The sequence below is a fragment of the Amphibalanus amphitrite genome, unplaced genomic scaffold, assembly GCF_019059575.1.
Source record: "Amphibalanus amphitrite isolate SeventyFive unplaced genomic scaffold, NRLGWU_Aamphi_draft 000558F_arrow, whole genome shotgun sequence".
Lineage (NCBI taxonomy): Eukaryota > Metazoa > Arthropoda > Thecostraca > Balanomorpha > Balanidae > Amphibalanus > Amphibalanus amphitrite.
In genome coordinates, this window is record NW_024882052.1 from 185,150 (window position 1) to 191,785 (window position 6,636).

The following is a 6,636-nucleotide window of genomic DNA, read 5'->3' on the forward strand; positions in this document are numbered from 1 at the left end:
GTCGTAGGCCCATCTTCAGGCAAGACAGTGCATCAGTGCACAGGTCAAGCAAAGCTTAAAAGCGGTGCAAGGAGACTGTGACAGGCGTTTGTGGCAAGACCACCTGCCAGGCACCTCATCGGATCAAAATTTCTTAAAAATTTGTTTGGTTATACTGAAAATTAGGCTCGTCGAAGCGTAGCGCTGTTCCAGCCTCGAGGAGCTCACGACGCATGTCAAGTCAGTCTGGATTAACTTTAAGCCTGCTATGCAGCCAAACATGCCGGTTTGCATGCCGCAGCATGTGTTCATGTGTTTGCCTATTAAATGGGGAGCACATTGAGGGGTCACAAATATATCAAGACGCAATGTACTCTGTTTCACATGCAAATATAAGGTGAGAACGAACTTATGAGACACCCTGTAGATGGTGGTAAGTCTTCTCGGGTGCAATCGCATCACCATTATCAGTAGCTATATGGCATATTGGTTGAGGTTTGACCAGGTGGGCATCATCGGGATTCTGAGACAATGGGTTACGCAATCGGCAGTAACGTTAACAATGTATAATATTTTCACGAAAAAATGTGTTTAGCCTATAAGTAAAACGGTAGTAACGATAGATGCAGTGCCGAAGTTGTTAAAAGTTCAACTATGTTTAGCTGCAGGTAGGGGTCCTTTTCGAGCAACTTAAATTGTGCGTTTTTCTGTATTTCGTATTTTATGCCAAATTTCTTTCAAAACTTTTCGAAATTTTCAAAAAGGTTATTCAGGTCATTCACTGTTCAATTCCACATCAGCCTAAGCAAAAATGACGAAAAAATACCAGTATAACGCCTTATGGGGCGACTAACGGAGCGAGCGAGAGGGTGGGCCTTGCACGTGCGAAATTTCGAGGGGGTACCTCCAACTGACTTGTGCACGGCACCCTACTAACCGGTCTCTAGCGATGTGCCAAATTTGAGCACAATCGGCCCAGCCGTTCTCGAGATCTGGAAGCGGCACCCTGCACGTGCGCACGTGCAAAATGGGTCCCAACTGACTTGTGCACGGCACCCTACTAACTGGTCCCTAACCGTGTACCAAATTTGAGCGCCATCGGTCCAGCCGTTCTCGAGATCTGGAAACGACCCCTGCACGTGCGCACGTGCAGCAGCACCCCAACCTTAACACATGCAGATGAATTATGTGATGGAGACCTAACTGTGTACCGAGTTTCAATTCAATCGGCCCAGCCGTTGTGCCGTTATTGAGGTTGCAATTTGGGGGTTCTTAAAAAATGTCCAACTTCACCACGCGCCACGTGCGGTGGTTGGCAAGAACGCATGGTGGCCATCACACCACAGAACTTTTACGTCCAAGTGACATTCAGTAAAGAAGACCGCTTGTCAATCGGATTTCCCGTTCCTAAGATATTAGCTTTTGAAGAGCGTCCCCACGGCCGGCCGGCCGGCCGGCCGGCCGCTCATACTCAGGATTTTCCCTTAATTCAGTATGAGACTCCGCTCGCTTCGCTCGCTCCGTAATCAAACGCTTCTCATTTTACAGCCATTTTACTAACCCACTACCTTACTGTCTCAAATAGCCCCACTGTCTCAAATAGCCCCACTTTACGGTAACTGTATTGCTTTACTGTATGCCTGGCCTATTCAAATACATTAGCCAGAGGGGTGTGGTAATAACTGGTGTAAGCAAATTGACCACGGTCAAAAATGCATTACCAGAATGCACTTAAGCCAACATTTTGGGATGGTCTCGCTCCTAAGTCGGCTAAGAGCTTCGGTCCAGAAAATAAATTTATCGTTGGCATACAGTAAAATACATACCAAACTCGGCCGGTGATAAATTTTCAAGACCTCAGTCCTTACTGATTTTTGAACTCGGCCTTCGGCCTCGTTCAAAAATTCAGTAAGGACCTCGGTCTTGAAAATTTATTTACACCGGCCTCGTTCAGTATTATATATTACTGCTCATACCTGTACTGCTGACAATACATCAGATGAAATCTCGCGACCTCACACTTCACAGTATTTTCACTGAATATTGCACCACAGGACTGCTATTTTAAGCATACAATTTACTTCGCGTGTCCCGAAAACATTTTTACAACATCCAAAGACTTTTCATGTGAATATTATTCGCTTTCAATCACCCAAAGGCTCTAACAGGTGAAAATGTATTTTTGTCGCGCTAAATACGGCCGCCCGCCCATTGTGCAGCGCTAGGGGAGAAAGGCCCGGTTTAGCCACAAAAGGTATGTCGTTCGGTGGCACTCCACACAGCCGCTATCCGGGTTCAGAAGTGGCCAATACCCTAATTTTCGACAAATTTTAAAGCGTGCTTTTCTCACATTTTCTGGTCGCAAATTGATCAGACTGTATAAAATATCATCCAGAAAAAATATTACTCATTCTGGCACAGATTGGTGGGCTCCCAAAGTACACTGTTTTGTTTTGCTCCGTGAGACCGAATTTGTGCTGCGATTTTCATGTAAATGTTGACGAGTCTCCTGCCATATTCTTTACTTGAAAATGCGGAAGTAAGATATCAGCTGAAAGGGGAAAATGTGCGGAATCCATTGGTAATAAAAATGCATCTAAAACCTTCCCACTCAGTTATTGTAAGCTAATTGTTGCACACTTGCACAAAGCAGAAGAGCTTGTGGATTTCAATATTTACATAGGCCTACAAAAAACGCACATCGTGCTTCACATCGAGACAACGTTCATAACATATACCGTACAATTGTGATTCATTTGCTGAAAAAAAAAATTAGGTCCGCATCACACTGCCGGCAAAAGTTATTACAGTTCTAGTGACGCAAGGTCGCCGCCCGGCCGACCCCGGTCAGGTCGGCCGGGCGGCGGCCGGGCGGCCGACGTCCGTACGGTTCGGCAGCTGACCAATCAGCTGCGAGAGAGGAGCGCGGTCCGTCTAATCGCCCCCGGCAGTTGCTTGTGCGGAGGGGTGTTCGACGCTCGTGTCAGTGATTGCACGGTTTAAGAAGCTGAAGCGATTGCGAAAGAATAATTACCTAACACTATGGAAATATGTTTAAGCAAATCTGAGTTTTTTTTTAAAGCGATTTTTCAGGGGGGGGGGGGGCTTGCTTTCTAAACACGAGAGGCATTGCACGTCACGTGCAGTAGAGCTGGGCATAACAATGGTCAAAGTTGAATCAAATTTTCAGCTGACTGATGCTTTTGAAAGGGAGCTGCGTGAAGTGCTGCTACAGTTCTTCAAGAACTTACAGTGCATCTGGGTGAGGTGTGGGCGGCGGAAGAGCCGAGCACTTTCGAAGCACAGCTCTTTCTTTTCTGGGAACTTTTTGGTGCCGATCGGCATCAGCGAAGATTCTGACGACGATGATGCTACTGCACATCATTCACAAGGTTCGACGGGACGCCCGGTCAAAACGTACACAGAAAAAAGTAAGCGAGCGAAGCGTCGAGCTTGAAAGGAACTTTCACAGGAGCACGAAACATCGCAACTTGTTAAAGCAGCTGCGCAGAGATCGCGCAAGGAAGGCACTCGTGACTATCAGGCAAATGCGTCCCCAAACAGACCACGCAAAATGCGCCGTGTTCTGCATGAAGCCACGTCACGTGTTTCTATCACTCGCACGTCACCTAAAAAGGCCCTTGCGATGTGTGTGGCTAGTGACCTGACCGTACACGGTTACAATGTGGTACGGAACACAGCCCGTGACGCGGCTCATGCTCACGTTTTTCCATCTTACAGCAAGGTGAAGTCAGCAAAAGAAGAGTGCTATCCCCCTGATGAAGAAATGATCTTCACTGCCACGAGCGCTGAAGTAACACTGCAGTCACTGCTCGATCTGACTGTGCGGCGCCTGACCGAGGCCCATGACCTGCTCGCCCGTCTTGATCGACCGCCTGACGAGCCGGGACCCAGTGAGCCGACAGTCCGCGGCGTTCTCGAGCTGAAGTGGGGATTCGACGGAGCCACATCACAGTCGGTCTATAAGCAGGCCGTCAATCCGGAGGACGAAGCATCAGAGGAAAATCTGTTCTGCACGACTATGGCTCCTCTGAGGCTCAGAGTTGACGGCGCTGTACTGTGGCAAAACAGAATTCCGTCGTCAATTGTATTGACAATTGTATTGACAATCGCCGACACTCAACAAACACAGTAGTGGCTGTTCCGTGTCGTAAGTCACGAAGTAAAAACAATGCGATACGTAGGTAGATGGGCATAAAAGAAACATACGCTCACGTCATTCACCACTTTCACACAGATCCTAGGCCTGTCCCCCCGCGAAGTCCCTATTACGCTGCGACTTAATGTAACGCTGGAAACGAGCCGGGTCAAGTTCGATGACAGCCGGTGGAAGTTCGTTTAAAAGAGATGTTGCGCGATATAAAAAGGAGCGTTGCCCGGCTGCTGAGCGTGTAAAAGGAGGTCTAAAATGCCGGTCCTGTCGAGTGCTACGGTCACATCGTTGTTGGCGCGATTCACCGAAAGTCACAAACAGAGATGAAATGTCGGCCGGCTCGTCATACACAATTGCCTTATGGGCCACAGCCATTGCTGATATCTCGTACATACGTCGAGGACAGAGCAGTACAAGGTCCTCTCGCGCGCGAGACAATACGACTGTGCAGACCGCTATGCATCAGGTATACCCGGGAAACTCCCGAGCTATCAATACAGGAACAGGGCCGGATCGAGGCCGAAATAGCCCAGCTGAACCCAACGATTCTGAAGACTCCTGGAGGAGCGCGGGTGGAGATCAGCCATCAGCTCCATCTGACGATGGTGGACGGAAAGGTCGTCAGTGCTCTCACGGACACCAGGAGCTGCGCGTCGTGCACTCTGTGCGGCGCAACGCCCAGTCAGATGAATGATCTGAACGCGGTCGCAGCCCGCCCGACACGGCCAGACGCGTACCAATATGGTCTGTCTACGATGCACGCGTGGATACGTGCATTCGAATGCGTCATTCATGTGTCGTATCGGCTGACAGTCAAAGCTTGGGCGGTTGGATCAAAGCAAAAGGACACTGTGAGTGAAAGGAAAGAGGCAAATTCAACGGCGATTCAGGGAAGAAATGATCTTGGTGGTGGATCAGCCCAGAGCGGGGGGAAGTGGTTCGACGAACGATGGCAACACGGCTCGCCGAGCATTCAGCAATGTCCAACAGCTGAGTGACATCACAGAAGTCGACAGAACGCTACTGCAGCGTTTTGCAGCGATCTTGAATGCACTGTCTTCCTTCTCGCCAATCGACACTCACAAATATTCACAGTACGCCATGGAGACTGCCCAACTGTTTGTGACCCTGTACCCGTGGTACCACATGCCTGCGTCGCTACACAAGCTGCTGATCCATGGGTCTGACGTGATTGAGTCGTTGCCGCTGCCGATTGGTATGCACTAGTGATGTCAATTAGGGAAAATCGGAATACCGATACCAAACCAAATACCAACCAAAACCACGGTAAAATACCGAAACCAAACCAACTTGGGAAAATGAGGGAAATACCAACTTTTTTACCGATTTCTTAGCCTCTTATACATTAGTGAGGATTTATGATACCAACAAAATACCAAACACATTACGATTGAAATACCAAATACCAAGTTGGTATCGGTTTGGTATCGGTATACCAAAAAGTTGGTATCCGATTGACATCTCTAGTATGTACAGCGAGGAAGTGCAGGAGGCCCGGCACAAACAAAACAAGCAGTACCGGCTCGGTCGTGCGAGAAAGACGTCCCAAAAAGAAACGATTCAAGATCAGTTCCATTACCTTCTGGTCAGCAGTGATCCTGTTATCACAGAGATCATCGAGTCGGACATCAACAAATCTCGCCGACGACAGGCCGAGAGGAAGATTGCTGCCAGGAAGATCGACATCAGCGTTCTTCTTCGAGACTCCAGTGAGGGAGAGAACGCTGACGGGAGTGATGGCGCGGATGGAGCAGACGACGGTGACGCTGACGGGTGATGACCTCGCATAAGTGATCTTAATGACTTGTGGGTATACTATCTGGTGACCAATAAATGTACGTCGTCTTAATTGAATGTAGTCTGATCAAATTCAATAAAGCAAGGACATCCAGCCAATATAACATCGTAAGAATGTCAGATATGGTTGATAACATACAGAGTTTTGGGCAGCAGCCATCGACCAGAATGCACCTTATTGGCTTTTCTATGTAACATTTGCATTGCTTTTGGAAAGTTTCAGTCAGATATCTTTAGAAATGGCAATGTTATCGGCTTTTGCAATTATCAATGCTGCAATGGCAATTTCAGTACGTTCTTGACATCAAAAACCAAAATGAATAGCATCATCGTGTTCCAGAGCTCAAATTGCATCCGATGAACATCTTTTTTGTTGAGAATGTTCAACTTCAAAATTTGACCTTTTTGACCTCCCGTGACCTGAACTTCATTTGTCGAATGGAAATAGTTTCGAATCGGACGACCCAGATGACAGACATGTGCTTGGATCCGGAAAAATGGATCTGAGATCCGATCCCATGGATCCCGATCCGAGATCCATTCAGCTCATAGATCCAACCCCTCAATTTTGTCGAGAGATCTACTGGGATCATAGATCTGACCCTTCAATTTTGTCGCTAGATCCACTCAAATCATAGATCTGGCTCCCCAATTTTGTCGTGAGA